Source organism: Bos indicus, chromosome 4, assembly GCF_029378745.1.
Source record: "Bos indicus isolate NIAB-ARS_2022 breed Sahiwal x Tharparkar chromosome 4, NIAB-ARS_B.indTharparkar_mat_pri_1.0, whole genome shotgun sequence".
Lineage (NCBI taxonomy): Eukaryota > Metazoa > Chordata > Mammalia > Artiodactyla > Bovidae > Bos > Bos indicus.
In genome coordinates, this window is record NC_091763.1 from 45,601,175 (window position 1) to 45,618,296 (window position 17,122).

At 38.2% G+C, this 17,122-nt stretch overlaps 1 long non-coding RNA gene across 1 annotated transcript in view; it reads right to left on the minus strand.

Moving 5' to 3' along the window:
- LOC139182692 (uncharacterized) overlaps window positions 1-17,122 on the minus strand; it is a 93,873-nt gene that overhangs the window by 71,836 nt on the left and 4,915 nt on the right. Inside the window, exon 2 of the long non-coding RNA XR_011566216.1 lies at window positions 13,381-13,620. This is a non-coding gene — a long non-coding RNA (uncharacterized lncRNA). The remainder of the gene's footprint in view (window positions 1-13,380; window positions 13,621-17,122) is intronic.

The window sequence follows — 17,122 nt, forward strand, 5'->3', positions numbered from 1 at the left end:
AGTGAGAACTAGGAAAGCTGAAATACACATACACCACCAAGGCAGTAAAGACATGTCAGGAAACATCTTAGGGAGAGGCAGGAAGCCCAAAGAGGTGACTCTGGCATTTGGTAGCACTATCCTTTCAAGAGGGACAGCATTCTTACAAGCAGTAAATGAGAAGTTGAGCAGAACTTAAAGCACACACAGGTCTATTGGGCAAAAATGGAAGCTCAGGCTTTCTGTAGAGCAGGAATTTATTTATAGAGGTGAGTTAGACTCCACAGGGATATACAATGGGAGTAAAGCCCTGCCAGATACTGACATCCAAGGTTTAACCATTTCAATTTCTGGTTGTAAAGTGATCTGGAGGCCCTAGCTCAAGACCAAACTACAAAAGTAAAAGAAAATTCTCATTGAAGGAAGCTAACATTATCTAGAACCTCAATTGCTCTCCATTTTTTTTTTTAATATACAGTGTATGATACCCAGTGAAAAATATTTAGGCATTTGAGAAGACACTACTTAACTAAAGGCCAAGATAATAAAACGTATGATGTGAAAGTCACTTGGTCATGTCCACTCTTTGGGACCCCCATGGACTGACTATACAGTTCATGGAATTCTCCAGGCCAGAATACTGGAGTGGGTTGCCTTTCCCTTCTCCAGGTGATCTTCCCAACCCAGGGATCGAAAGAAGGTCTCTCTCATTGCAGGTGGATTCTTTACCAGCTGAATTCCAGGGAAGTCCAAGAATACTGGAGTGGGTAGCCTATCCCTTCTGCAGGGTATCTGGAGGCATAGATAGATACTTATTATTTTATCTGACAGAGTTATCAGGCATGAACTTCAAAATAATATGTTTAACTAAATTACTAAAAGAACTAAAATTACTAAAAGGAACTAAAAGAACAAAAAAAAGAATTTCAGCAGAGAAATAAAAAGAATGAAACAGTCACTTTAGCTGGTAAATCCTCATATTACTAGTAACTGGTATTAGTAACTTGACAATTAATACACTTGACCCAACTATTATATATAGAAGAGTACACCTAACCGCAATACCATTTATCCAAGTTGGACATATGCTAGTTCATTAGCTACGCTAACAAATTTCTTAAGTTTAAAATTAGAGAGTACATCCTCTCACTACAGTACGCATAAATTAGATATCAATAACACCACCCCCAGCCAAAAAAAAAAAACTAGAAAACTCCCATGTTTGAAATTTCAACAATATACTTCTAAATAACCTGGTACACAGAAGTAATCAAAATGAAAATTAGAAATCACTTTGAACTGACTGTTAATGAAAATCTAGTATAGTAAGGTTTGTGAGAAATGAAAGCAGTGCTTCCAGGGAAATGTATAAATGTCAACATGTATATTAGAAAAGCAAAGCATCTTAAAATCAGTGGTTTAAGTATCCATCTCAAGAAGTTGCAAAAATAAAAATAAATGCAAAATAAGTAAAAGTAGGGAAATTATAAAAGCAGAATTTTAAAAGAAAATAAATATAAAAGAAGAATTAACCAAGCAAAAAAATATTCTTTAGAAAAATTATGAAAATTGATAATAACTTTGCAAGAGTAATCAATGGAAAAAGAGAGAAGGCAAAAATCATTAATGCTAGAAATGAAAAAGTGATATTACCACCAGTCCTTTTGACAATAAAAAGGATAATGTGAAGATATTAGGATTTATGATGAGAGATTTGCAAGTTTAGGTAAAATGAAAAAATTCCAGAAACATATTACAACTGACACAAAACAGTAGAAACTGGCCAATGGTTCTAAAATCTACATGGAAATAGAGAGAAGGGAGGGGGAATTGGATGAAGGCAGTCAAAATGTACAAAGTTTCAGCTACAAGATCAATAAGTACTAGGGATATAATGTACAACATGATAAATATAATTAACACTGCTGTATGTTAAATACAAAAGCTGTTAAGGCAGTAAGTCCTAAAAGTTCTCATCATAAGGAAAAAATTTCTTTTTCTTTTATATTGTATCTATATGAGATGATGAATGTTCACTGAACTGACTGTGGTCATCATGATGTATACTAGTCAAATCATTAGGCTGTACACCTTAAACTCATACAGTTCTGTATGTCAATTATATCTCACAAGTGAAAGGGGAAAAAAAGTAGAAATTGACCAACTGGTTCTAAAATCTATATGCAAACAGAGAGAGCTAATAGTAGCTGAGACACCTTTGAAGAAAAAGAACAGAACTGGGAGGAGCCACACTGCTGAATATCAAGACTTGTTCTAAAGCTGTTACAATTGAGATGGTGGTACGGGCATAAGGATAGACAATAGAGAATTGGAAGAGAACAGAATCCAGCAGAAGACCTATCCATATATGACACTTGATTATGTAAAAGGGGGCACAGCGCAGAAGGGAGAAGATGGTCTTGCAGCAAATGGACATTCATATGAAAGAGAAAACTGAAAATGAAATTTGACTGCTTCCATGATCACAACAGGAAAAAACTCTAGGAAAAAAAAACTCAGGAGTATATCTTCATGAAGTAAGATTGGCAAAAATTTCCGAAATGGAACACAGAAAGCACTAGCTGTAGAAGAAAAGATAAATAAATCAGAACAAATTAAATTTAGTAACTCCACTTCCTAAAGTAAAAGACACCAATAAGACAGTGAAAGATCTTCCATTTTGTTGGAGAGGATATTTGAAAATCATATAATAGACAAGGGTTTGTATCCAGAATGTGTAAAAATAATTTCTATAAATTTATAAGAAAAACATAGATACTTCTATAGAAAGATATTTAGATGGCAAAAAGCATATGAATGTGTTCAATATTATTACTAAACAGGGAAATACACAAACAAAAACTCCAATGAGATGTCAATACACGTCCACCAGAATGGCTAAAATTATAAAGACTGACAATACCAAGTGTTGCTGAGACTATGGAACAACTTGACCTCACATGTCCTCTAGTGGAAGTAAAATTGGTGCAACCATTCTGGGAAAATGTACATTACATGTATATGTATCTTATGACCCAACTAGTCCTCCCCTAGGCTTATACTGAAGAAAAATGCTTGTATATATGAACCAAAAGACACATACGAAAATATTGATAGCACCATTATGTGTAATAACTAAAAATGAATAAAAAAAAAAAACATATAAATCAAAGTTCTCTGAACCACCAAATGATAAATACCATGTGCTTTAATCATATAAGAATAAACAATAAAGTTCATATGATAATAAGGAGCAATGACATGAAGGTGCTACTGCCACACATCATGGATGAACTTCTCAAACATAATATCAAGAAAAATGTCATCCACTCCCCTAATATAGATACACATATAGTGCGTGTGCGTGTGTGCATGTGCGTGTGTGCGTGTGTGTGTGTATGTATATCACATGCATAAATTGGTACCTAGCCATAGACTCGGAGAACCCTATGCTAATCTCTGGAGTATTCTGACCTAGAGAATTCTATACAGTCCATGGGGTTGCAAAGAATCAGACACCACTGGGTGACTTTCACTTTCTCATTTGTTTGTCTCCTTCCATGGATCACAGTCGTGCATTGGCCTCTTATCCAATGTCAAAAAACCACAGTTTCATATATGTTCCCCAGTTTTCCAGTTACTTATAGCAGGACCACAGTAATAAAAAACTGCAAGTGTTTGGGTTCCATTCTTGGAAGCTCTGATTCAAGGTGAGACCCTGATACCTGCATTTTGAAAAAAATACATAAACATGATTCTGCAATGCAGTTCCCCAGTTGTCTATGACAAGAAAAAGGTCACTGTCACTAACTGACAGGCCTATGGTTCCCTATTTGAAACACTGATCATCACATTTACACACACACTAGTGTGTATTTTCAATTTGCATATATTATCATTTCAATTAGTATGTATTTGCTGCTGCTGCTGCTGCTAAGTCGCTTCAGTCGTGTCCAACTCTGTGCAACCCCATGGACTGCAGCCCACCAGGCTCCTCTGTCCATGGGATTCTCCAGGCAAGAACACTGGAGTGGGTTGCCATTTCCTCCTCCAATGCATGAAAGTGAAAGGTGAAAGTGAAGTCGCTCAGTCGTGTCTGACTCCTAGCGACCCCATGGACTGCAGCCTACCAGGCCCCTCTGTCCATGGGATTTTCCAGGCAAGAGTACTAGAGTGGGTTGCCATTGCCTTATGTTATTTTAACCAGGGTTAAAGAACCTGCCTGCCAACACAGGAGACATGCGTTTGATCTCTGATCTGGGAAAATCCCTTGAAGAAGGAAATAGCAATCCACTCTAGTATTCTTGCCTGGAGAACCCCATGGACAAATGGAGCCTGGCAGGCTACAGGCCTTGAGGTTGCAAAGCGTCAGACAGGACTTAGCAAATAAACAACATATTTTAACTATACTGGGTATTGTGACCTTATGAATTTGAATTCTAAAGTGAAAATATATCCACCATTTTACACACAGAATAACGTTTGCTTGGCATGGATGCTTCATTTTTAAAAATCACATTGGATATACCTTTACAAATGATACCTCTGTTCAAGGATTTTTAACTGCATGGATCTTTTTTAAGAATTACTGAGTTCATTTACAACTGGATTCTGTAATGTGTAACAGTTTTTAGATTATGCAAACAATAACAAAACAATAACAAAAAGTTATGATGTGCCATAACTTACATACATATATGTTTTTAAATATTACAATAGCATTAATAGCTAATATTTATTGAGCACTTATATGCCAGACACTGAACCAAAGTCTTCATATAGATCATAACCTTTGACTCTCAAAACCACCATAAAATGTAGGTCTTGTCATTATCTTCTTTTATGAAGCTGGTAACTTGCTCAATGTTAGGCAATGAAGAGGTGTAGAACCACACAATTTAGTTCAAATGTTTGTGATTTCAAACTGTACTTAAAAAAACTATGCTACAAAGTACATGTAGAATCAGAAAAATTCCCCCAAATATTCTGGAATAAAATGAAACAGTGAAAGAATGTTGACCAAACTTTTTTTTTCTCAGATTAATAAGATTTTAAAACTTACCTCTTTATGGAAAGAAGTAGAGTAAAAAATTGGCAAATGGGAATTTTTCTAATGATAACCCTTTTCCCTCAAGCAAGCAGTGACTTTTCAAGCCAATATTTACTAATATTGATTGAAATCTAAACATACAGTAAGTTCAGCTGAAAAAGGAAGTTTTGCCATATCAAAGAACTTTAACACAGATAAAGAAGAAAATGATTAATCCTGGGGGAAATTAGAACTTTGATCCCATGTTTACCTGCAGATGACACTTCATCAGAGAAGAGTCATTAAAAGGAATCAGTGATTTCAGGAATTCCTTGAATCAATACATAGCTCTCCCCATGTTTATAAAAAGCCCATTTGTCTCTGTGTGCAAACTGACTGGGTTCTGTGCAGCTGCCTCTGAACACCTGGGTTCTGTTCAATAAAGCCAAAAAGGCTGAACTCAAAATAGTTCAACCATCAGGTAAGGTACTGTCTCATCTCCAAAACAAATTCTCTTTTATTAACTTTCACTAAAAACACTAAGGCAGTCTGCGTATGTGCATCAGAGACTGCCATTAAAGGAAAGGGCAAGGGATAATTTTCCATTATTTCTGTTTCTGTTCTTTGTGTTTTTTGGTGTTTTTTTTTTTTAATACACCATCTCCCTTTCTTTTGTCCTTCCACACCCAGAAACATGTATTTGCCTGGGGTAAATGAAACTTGGGTTAATGAACACCATATGACTAGAAATGATATCCATGTTTCCATAGTGAACATTTAGGATTATTCATCTTCTTCACCTCTTACATCAATTGCCAAGTGAGAGTTACACTATCCTGGAGATCTAATGAACAACTGTTTTACTTACTCATGATATAATTTGGGCTGCTGCAAAAACTGCTTTCTCAAAAAAAAAAAATGATAAACAAGTCTTCTTCTATCATTTCATAACTATAACTATCACTTCATAAACAATTTCAATCCAAGTCTTAACATTTGTTGTCTCAGAGGAAAGCCTTGGAAATATGGTAGGAGAACACATGCTTTGGCTCAGACTCCTTGGACTTGGATCCTAACACAACCACCTACTAGCTGTGTAATCTTGAGAAAGTCACTTATCCATCCTGACCTTACTTCCTGATTGGTAAGTTGGGAATAATGATAGTACCTGTCTCACAGGGTTGTTGTGAAACTGAGCAGATATTTTAGGGGGACAAAAATTCAGTCATTTGACTGTTCTCATGGCCACTGTGGTGATCAATTCTCTCAAACACATGTCAATTAATTTGAAATAGGAAAGACACTATCCGATAAATTTCCAGATGTTCAAGCTGGTTTTAGAAAAGGCAGGGGAACCAGAGATCAAATTGCCAACATCCATTGGATCATAGAAAAGGTAAGAGAATTCCAGAAAATATCTACTTCTGCTTCATTGACTACCCTAAAGCCTTTGACTGTGTGCATAACAAACTGTGGAAAGTTATTCAAGAGATAGGAATACCAGACCACCTGACCTGCCTCCTGAAAAATCTGTATTGCAGATCAAGAAGCAACAGTTAGAAACAGATATGGAACAACAGACTGGTTCAAAATTGGGAAAGGAGTACATCAAGGCTGTATATTGTCACCCTGCTTATTTAACTTATATGCAGAGTACATCATGAGAAATGCTGGGCTCACGAAGCACAAGCTGGAATTAAGATTGCTGGGAGAAATATCAACAACCTCAGATATGCAGATGACACCACACTTATGGCACAGTGAAGAACTGAAGAGCCTCTTGATGAGAGTGAAAGAGGAGAGTGAAAAGCTGGCTTAAAACTCAACATTCAAAAAACAAAGATAATGGCATCTGGTCCCATCACTTCATGGCAAATAGATGGGGAAACAATGGAAACAGTGACAGATTTTATTTTTGGGGGCTCCAAAACCACTGCAGATGGTGACTGCAGACATGAAATTAAAAAATGCTTGCTCCTTGGAAGAAAAGCTATTATCAATCTAGATAGCATATTAGAAAGCAGAGACATTACTTTGCCAACAAAGGTCTGTCTACTCAAATCTATGGTTTTTCCAGTAGTCATGTATGAGGCCACAGGACTGGAAAAGGTCAGTTTTCACTCCAATCCCAAAGAAAGGCAATGCCAAAGAATGCTCAAACTACCGCACAATTGCACTCATCTCACACGCTAGTACAGTAATGCTCAAAATTCTCCAAGCCCGGCTTCAACAGTACATGAATCGTGAACTTCCAGATGTTCAAGCTGGATTTCAAAAAAGGCAAAGGAACCAGAGATCAAATTGCCAACATCGTTGGATTATCAAAAAAGCAAGAGAGTTCCAGAAAAACATCTATTTCTTCTTTATTGACTGCCAAAGCCTTTGACTGTGTGGATCACAACAAACTGGAAAATTCTGAAAGAGATTGGAATTCCAGACCACCTGACCTGTCTCTTATAAAATCTGTATGCAGGTCAGGAGGCAACAGTTAGAACTGGACATGGAACAGCAGACTGGTTCCAAATAGGAAAAGGAGTATGTCAAGGCTGTATATTATCACCCTGCTTATTTAACTTCTATGCAGAGTACATCATGAGAAACACTGGGCTGGAAGAGGCAAAAGCTGGAATCAAGACTGCTGGGAGAAATATGAATAACCTCAGATATGCAGATGACACCACCCTTATGGCAGAAAGTGAAGAAGAACTAATGAGCCTCTTGATGAAAGTGAAAAAGGAGAGTGAAAAAAAGGTTGGATTAAAGCTCAACATTCAGAAAACTAAGATCATGGCTTTTGGTCCCATCATTTCATGGCAAAAAATGGGGAAACAGTGGAAACAGTGTCAGACTTTATTTTTCTGGGCTCCAAAATCACTGCAGATGGTGATTGCAGCCATGAAATTAAAAGACGTTTACTCCTTGGAAGGAAAGTTATGACCAACCTAGATAGCATATTAAAAAGCAGAGACATTACTTTGCCAACAAAGGTCCGTCTAGTCAAGGCTATGGTTTTTCCAATAGTCATGTATGTGAGATGTGAGAGTTGGACTAGGAAGAAAGCTGAGCATTGAAGAATTGATGCTTTTGAACTGTGGTGTTGGAGAAGACTCTTGAGAGTCCCTGGATAGCAAGAAGATCCAACCAGTCAATCCTAAAGTAAATCAGTCTGAATATTCATTGGAAGGACTAATGTTAACGCTGAAACTCCAATACTTTGATCACCTGATGCGAAGAAATGACTCATTTGAAAAGACCCTCATGCTGGGAAAGATTGGAGACAGGAGGAGAAGGGGACGACAGAGGATGAGATGGTTGGATGGCATCACCAACTCAATGGACATGAGTTTGTGTAAACTCTGGGAGTTGGTGATGGACAGGGAGGCCTGGCATACTGTAGTCCATGAGGTCACAAAGAGTCAGACACAACTGAGAGAATGAAGTAACTGAACTGATAGGGTTAAGAATTTCCTGCTGCTGCTGCTACTAAGTCACTTCAGTCGTGTCCGACTCTGTGCAACGCCATAGACAGCAGCCCACCAGGCTACCCCATCCCTGGGATTCTCCAGGCAAGAACACTGGAGTGGGTTGCCATTTCCTTCTCCAATGTATGAAAGTGAAAAGTGAAAGTGAAGTCGCTCAGTCGTCTCTGACTCTTAGCGACCCCATGGACTGCAGCCCACCAGGCTCCTCAGTCCATTAGATTTTCCAGGCAAGAGTACTGGAGTGGGGTGCCATTGCCTTCTCCGAAGAATTTCCTAGATCAACCATATTTGCAGCATATCCTAGCTAATTCCATCCAGGCTTAAGTCTCTTTACAATTATCTCCTACATACAGAATCTTCCTTGACTAGCCTTGCCCAAACAGACCTCATGCATATTCTTTCAAATTTGAAAATTACTGTAGTTGTTGCCTGGCTCACTCTTGGTGGTTTATCACATACTCTTGTTTTTTTCAATTATACTTCTTTTTGTGAGTTATCTTCCTAGCAAGACTGTGAGGTACTCAAAGGTAGAAACCTTAATAGTTCTCTGATTTCTTCCTTAAACTTAGCATCAGCGTCTTCTCATCATATCTCCTTTTCTCTCTTCAATCAAGGCAATCCCCCCAAAGGGCTGATAGCACACCCAACACCTGGGGTAATAATCCTTCATTCCTGATGGGGGCCTAGGTGGTACATCAGGATATCCACTATAGTATTCAGGACAGTGTTAGAATAATAACCATAGAAGGTAGGGCCAGACCTTCTTTCACTTGGGCAGAGATTTTCTATCTGTCCCTTTGTGATAGCATTGGGTACAGATATTCCTAGGGAGATGGATTAGGTTACCTCTGAGGATTGACTCTGTTTATTATTAGCCCAATCAATAACCTTTGAGAGTCTTCCTTGGGCAAATAATCATTGCCCTAGTGAATCAGAACATCAATGCTAACAAAACATAAGTATCTTTTGAGCACTGGTGTTCAATTACAGATCCAAGGAATTCCATCAATGATTTCATCCCCCAAACTACACCGAAGAGAAGTTGAAGAGCTCAGAGCTGGCTCTAAATCTTTAAAACAACAACAACAACAACAAAAACAAACTTTAAGAAACTCTTTGAGAAACAGAAGATGGTTGGGTCTAGGGTAGGATAGATGATGAGGCATGCTTTAAAGAACCAAATGGTGATAGGCTGGCAGGAAATTTTCTAGTTACGATCTTTTCTCTTCCCAACATTCCCTAAGCAGAGATTACTGCCTTCTCTACCACAACCACAGAGCTTTTAAGAAGCTCTGGAAGCTGCAGAGATAAAGAATAGACAGTTTAAGTACAGATGAGCTGTCAAGCACCTGAGCAACCTGTTCTTTCTCAAAGAACCCCCACAACTTTAGCAATGGCATCCTAGGATAAAAGCAGTTCCCAAGAAGAGGGGCTGAACTCCTGGGTGGAAAGGATGAGGTGCGGGGCGGGGGGGTGGCTTATCCTTCTGTTTCAGCTTGGGGGTCTCTCCACTATGGGTCATTTCCCCGAAATCACCTGGTCTAGAACTCCCTATTTTCTAACTCACTTGAAGAAATGCTAGTCAGTGTCTAATAAGCTTTTGTTTTCTCTCCAGGTAGACATCACTAGCTGAATATATTAGCCAGGGACCCGGCAGGAGATAGTGGCATATTCAACCTGATAATTTGAGAAAACTTAAAAGACTATTTACAGTTGTGTGGGCAGCATATGGTAGTACTTAAGTACTAGTAACAGACCTGGAAGGAGGTATATTAGAATCGAAAGAAGACAATCCAGATTCCAATCTTCATTCAAGGACACAAGGGAGGGAAGTGAGAGATAAATACCCTTGACCTCACGCTGTCCCTCCCACCATTCTCCTGATGATTCTTTCCAGAAGCCAGAGGGCAAGGGAACCTGTCAAAGTTGTTTGTATAGGTCAGTCTTAAAGGATACTGAGCAGGGTGGGAAAAGATGGTGAGTGGATCTGGAAGGGTAAACAGAAGACCTCCAGAACACAAAGCCAGCTGATGATCCCAAGGAACAAACAATGAGATCTCTTACAAGGACAAACATTATAAAATGAAAGCAAATACCGAACAATTTACACGCAAAAAGCAGGATTAATGTAAGAAACATTTTAAATGAAATAAAAATTCAGAGATATAAGGAATACTAGAAACATGAAGCAGAGAAAAATAATTATGAAAAACAGGCAACTGAACATATTGTGATGGAGAATAATACAATAAATGGGTTTAATAGCAGAATCACTATAGTCAAAGAACAAATTAGTGAGCTGGAGGATCTTCCCATAGTTTTGGGTATCCAACCTTTCCTTGGATCCCATGAGTCAAAGTAAGTTGCCTCTCTGCATAAGCTAGTTCTATCACTGGCTACCACACCAATACACTTTAACATTTATTGTGTTATTTAAATACTTATTTAATGCTTATTGTGATGAACAGATGAATGTAGGTTATGAAAAAGAAAATAGTACTGAGATGATATTTATGAAGCCCTTACTCTGTATCAGACATCACCTTAAGTGCTTTCAGTGTCTTAACACAGCCCTCAACAATCTTAGATGGCAGGCGGTACTCTTATTTCCATTTTACAGATGAAAAATACTGAGACACAGAAAGGCAAAGAAACTTATCCAAGGTCACACAGCTAGTAATTCGTAATGTCAATATTCTGAATCATTGTGATGTGGTGCCTTATAAAGAGTAAAACACTATATGTATGTAGTGCATTATTATCATTTGGAAGAAAATAACATAAGAATTAGTGTTCACGTTATTGTTATTAAATAATTACTCTGAAATACGGTGTCTTTTTTTTTTTTTTTTTTTTTTCGGTCAGTATCTCATGTAGGAACTTTCAAGAAGTATTCACGACATTTGGTACTTCTAACCTATTATTTCAGTTCTCTGATTTTAAATACCCAAATCCAAATTAATTTTTATAGTGTCCCCAGTTTTTATGAATGATTGGTATCAGTATTTCAGCTTCGACAGCTACAGAGCCACATATAGTGTCTATCTATTGGTTATGATCCCAAGGAAAGAAATGTTCATATTCTGATGTTTTATTATCAGGAAAGCTAGTAAATGATCTACATAGAGTTCACACCAGAGCTGCAGAGTTTGATAGAATATGATCGAATCATCTAAAACGCATGCAGGGTCTTACTACTGCAGCTGTAAGTCAAAAGGACAACCATTGTGCTGCATGGTTCTCCGGGCTACAGTACTTCTAAATTTATGTTAAACTTGTACTTTCTCAAAGCTTATCGAGTTTATTCCCAGAAGAGGTTGGAAAGTTGCACATTAAGTTTTCTATTCCTTCTTCTTAGCCTTCGCTGCCAAAGGATGTGTCAACTTTTTGTTAAAGGCAGCACCCAAGGGAGAGAGGCTTTTTCCTCCAGGTTATTCACTCCCTGGTGTCTGATTTCCTACAGAGTGCTAATTATTGATAGAAACCTGTTAGATGGAGTTTGTGCACTGGGCATCCTTGTACCAGAAACAGGAAATGAAATTACCACTTCATTTCATGTAAATATGAAGTTGTCACCAAGAAGGCAACAATCAGTGCCAACATTAGATGTGAATTGGTGACCACTTGGGAGCATGCTGGCTTTCTGTCTATGAAGGGTGCTGAGATGGGTGAGGAAACTGAGCTGGCCAGAAAGTACTTGTTTCTCTTGCAGTATAATATCTGACATTGCATGGTTGGAGTTTCACTCCTTAGTTTAAGATTTTGCTAGGTTATTGAATTACAATTAATCTAAGGAAAGGAGACATTTAAAATCTTTTCAATTCTTTATAATCTTATTGGGAATGAGTTGCAGATCCTATGTGGTATGTTTTAGAAATGGAAATAAAGAATAAAAATGCACCTCTGGGAGGAGCAATGAGGGAAAGGAGCTTAGAACAAATCCAGTGTTGTCCCAAGTCCTGCCTTGCAGTGTCATGTCTGACTAGTCAGTGTCTCACTGAGTCACTCATTCACTGAACCAAAGGGGAATCAGAATGCCCTGACCATCCCACAGGAGGAAGTGGGAGGAGTTCTTTCCATAAAAAGGGAATCACATAGGCCTTGAATTAAGTGAAAAGGAAAAGAGAGCCCCCAGTGATATTGTTATATTTGGTAACAACAAAGCCAATATACTTGAGCAACCATGATGAAGCAACTGCTCTGGGCAAAGTTCTACTTGAAGGAGGTAAAGGGAGAAGAATGGAATGAAAAAACTGGTTGCCCACATCCTTTGAAAATCCAGCAAGAAAAATGATATAGATACACAAAACAAGAAACAGCAATTCCAAGCAACATGTCTGATAAAAACAAAGGCAGAGTATGTAAGTGAAAGTTGGATCTGAGCAAGATTGCTCAGAGAACACTTCCTGCAGAAAAGATCTGATCCTTACTGGAAGGTCATGTCAGTCAAAAGGCATCAGGGAAGAGATCATTTTCAAGTGTTTTTGGTCTTTAACAACTGCCCAGTATGTACAAAAGAGTATAGACATTGATTACATGGGCCTCTGGGTTCCAATTACATTATCAGAATAGAATTAGTTTTCACTGAAAGAAGCCAACCCCTGCACTATAACTATCAGTATAACTATGGATTGCAGGTCAGGAAAGTTTTCCTAAGTCTACCTACCTCTGTAATCTCATAAAACCTCAGATGTATCCCTCCACTGTACTTGCAACATTATAATTTGTTTATGGCTGCTTGAGAATTCCAAGTGCTGGGATGGTGTTTTACATCCTAGCACCCCCAATACCTGACACAGGGTATTGTACATAGTTGGCACTAATATTATGGCACAACATGGTATTAGTTGGCACTAATACTCATTCAATCAATATCAACTGAGCACTTACCTTATGTCAGTGGCATAGAGAGATGAACAAGGTCAATGGGATTCTTGCTCTGACAGTCCATATATGCAAAACTTGCCAGTGAGAGGGTAAGTGGATGACTGAGCAGTTGTTTCCATATTCAGGGGCTGTAGATGCTGACCTGTAAGGCCTTTTCTACTTCTTGAAAAAGGTACAACTCTTCGGTTGAAAACTTGTCTTTGTCTTACTGATAAGTGTTTCCACAGAGGTCCAAGGCACCCCCTGGAACAGAAAGGTTCGTAGTTGGAAGGATGGTCAGAAGGAGGCTGTCAGGGGGAGATGGCCTGGCAAGGTGACAGGGTCCAGGATAACCAGGCCCCCAGGGCCTGAGCACCAAGAGGGCTGCTTTGTCAGTCCTAAGTGGGGTTTGTCTATATAATATTTTGCCTAAGCTCTACTTTTCTAGTTCCAGATTCTGTCAGCTCATCAATCTATTTACAAGATGTCTAGTACTCATTTATGTGCTGTTCCTCTCAAGAAGCCCATGATGTGAATTTCTAGCTAAGTCAAATGTTTCTGTTTTTACTCTCTGAAGACCGTCCTGATAAAAAATTTTCCCCAACAGCTTGGAAAATAAAGTTCGCCATCAAAATAATCATTACTAGCTATTTATCATCTAACCCTGAGCAGCCCTGAAATTTTTCTAAAAAGTTTGAATAGGAAAGTAAGTGAAAGTCATTCAGTCCTGTCCAACTCTTTGTGACCCCATGGACTGTATAGTCCATGGAATTCTCCAGGCAAGAAGACTGGTGTGGGTAGCCATTCCCTTCTCCAGGGGATCTTCCCAACCCAGGAATCAAACCCAGGCCTCCCACCTTGCAGGCAGATTCTTCACCAGCTGAGCTATGAGGGAAAACCCAGGGAAAGTAAAATGTGTCTTAAATTTAGAAGATAAAATAATGAAGGTAGACAAATGACTTATAAAATAATGGATTTTGTATTTGTCACAATTCAGTGGTGACAAACACTCCAATCTCTAAGAATGCAGAGTTTTAAAACAAAAATCACTAAATGCTATACAGCATTTTATAAATTATCTCCTGCTTCTAAAATCAAACCCACAAAGGAGACTGGAATGGTATTTACTATGTGACTAATGATGAAACTTTCCCTGGAGACGAAAATGGCAACCCACTCCAGTGTTCTTACCTGGGAAATCCCATGGACAGAGGAGTCTGGTTGTCCATAGTCCATGGGTGGCAAAGAATCAGACACAACTTAGCGACTGTACAACAACAAGGATGGGACTTTAGGGAACCTTTTTTTCTTCTTTTCCCAACTTTACGAAAGGTTACAAGTAAAGCTGAAAAAAAGAGTAGAGTATATACTTAATGCCCCCTCCCTTAGACTGAACAATTGTTTTGCTTACTTTGCTTATTTATGCATGTATAAAGATATGTCTCTCTTGTTGAACTATTTGAAAATAAGTTGCAAACATCATAAATTGGATCCTTAAATATTTCAGGATTTTTCAATTAAAATAATGATTTTTTATAGATATTCATTTTTTATAGATATTCATTTTTATCCTAAGAAAGTTAGAAATTATTCCCTAATATTGTCTAATATAAGACCAAGTCTATATTGCCTCAACTGTCCCCTAAAAAGTAAGTTTTTGTTTTTGTTTTTTACTAAGATATAATTCACATACCTGGTAGCTCAGACAGTAAAGAACCTGCCTGCAATGCAGGAGACCTGGGTTGGGAAGATCCCCTGAAGAAGGGAATGACAACCCACTCCAGGATTCTTGCCTGGAGAATTCCATGGACAGAGGAGCCTGGCGGGATACAGTCCATGGAGTCACAAAGGGTCGGACACAACTGAGCTACTAATACTTTTTCACAAATCATAAAAGTAATATTTTCCAAGTGTATGTTTTAATGGTATTAGAATATACCAGTATGACTAATTCTAGAATATTCTCATCCCTTCAAGGAAATCCTTTACCCTCTAGCAGTCACTCTTCATTCCCTCCTCTCTCCAGCCCTGCCAACTATTAATCTGCTTTCTGTCTCTATGGATTAGCCTATTCTGGACATTTCATATGGGTGGAATCATATAATATATGGCATTTATGTCTGCTTTTTTCATTTAGCACAATGATTTTAGGGTTCATCCAAGTTGGAGACTGTATCAGTATTCCATTTCTTCTCATAACTGAATAATTCATTGCTGCAAGATAAAACTCTATTGTGTGGATATACATCTTATTTACCCATTCATCAGTTGACCGGACATTTGGGTTGGTTTTACTTTTTGACTTTTACAAATAATGTTGCTTTGAATATTAATGTACAAATTTTTGTGTGGACATATGTTTGCAATTCCCTTGAGTCAATATCTAGGAATGTAATTGCTGGGTCATATGGTAACTCTAATATTTTGAGGCACTTCCAAGCTGTTTCCAAGGCTGCTGCTAAGTCATTTCAGTCATGTCTGACTCTGCGAGACCCCACAGACGGCAGCCCACCAGGCTCCCCCGTCCCTGGGATTCTCCAGGCAAGAACATTGGAGTGGGCTGCCATTTCCTTCTCCAATGCATGAAAGTGAGAAGTGAAAGTGAAGTCGTTCAGTCGTATCCGACTCTTCGCGACCCCATGGACTGCAGCCCACCAGGCTCCTCTGTCCATGGGATTTTCCAGGCAAGAGCACTGGAGTGGGGTGCCATTGCCTTCCAAGGCAGCTGAACTATTTCACATACCCACTGGCAATACATGAGGGTTCCAGTTTCTTCATATCTTCATCAACACTTACAATTGTCCATCTTTTTGATCACAGCCAACCTAATGTGTGTGAAGTGGTACCACTGTGGTTTTGATGTTGTTATGTATGTTGTTCAGTCACTAAGTCATGTCTGACTTTTTTGTGACCCCATGGACTAGAGGCTTCCAGGCTCCTATGTCCATGAGATTTCCCAAGCAAGCATGCTGGAATGGGTTGTCATTTCCTTCTCTAGGGGATTTTACCTGCAAATCCTGCATTGGCAGGCAGATTCTTTACCACTAACACACCACAGAAGTACTGGTTTTGATATAGTTGTTGTTCAGTTGTTAAGTCACGGCCAACTCTTTGTGTTTTGATGTACATTTACCCAGTAACAATGATGCTGAAAATCTTACCTAGTAACAATGATGCTGAAAATCTTACCTAGTAGCAATGATGCTGAAAATCTTTTCATGTACTTATTGACCATTTAAATAGATGCTTGGAATACTGTCTATTTAAATTCTTTGTTCATTCTAAAATTAGGTTGTCTTCTGTTGTTGAGTTGTAAGTGTTCTTCATACTCTGGATATCAAACTTTTTTCAGATATGTGATCTGCAAATATTTTCTCCCATTTTGTGAGTTGTATTTTCACTTTCTTGATGCTGTCCTTTCAAGCACAAACGTTTTCATCCTTGATGATGTTCAATCAAGCTATGTCTCCTTTTGTTAATTGTTTTTTTGGTGTTGTTTCTAAGAAACAGTTGCCTAATCCAAGGTCACAAAGATTTACTTCTAAGTTTTCTTCTAAGAGTTTCATAGTTTTTGTTCCTACATTTAGGTCTCTGATTAATTTTGAATTAAAATTTGTATGTGGTGTGAAGGAGAGGTATGACTTCATTATTTTTACATGGTTATCCAGCTGTCCTAGCATTACTACTTGAAAAGACCATTCTTCCTATTGAATTCTTTCACCCCTGTCAAGAATTAGGTGATGATAAATATATATCTTTTTTAAGA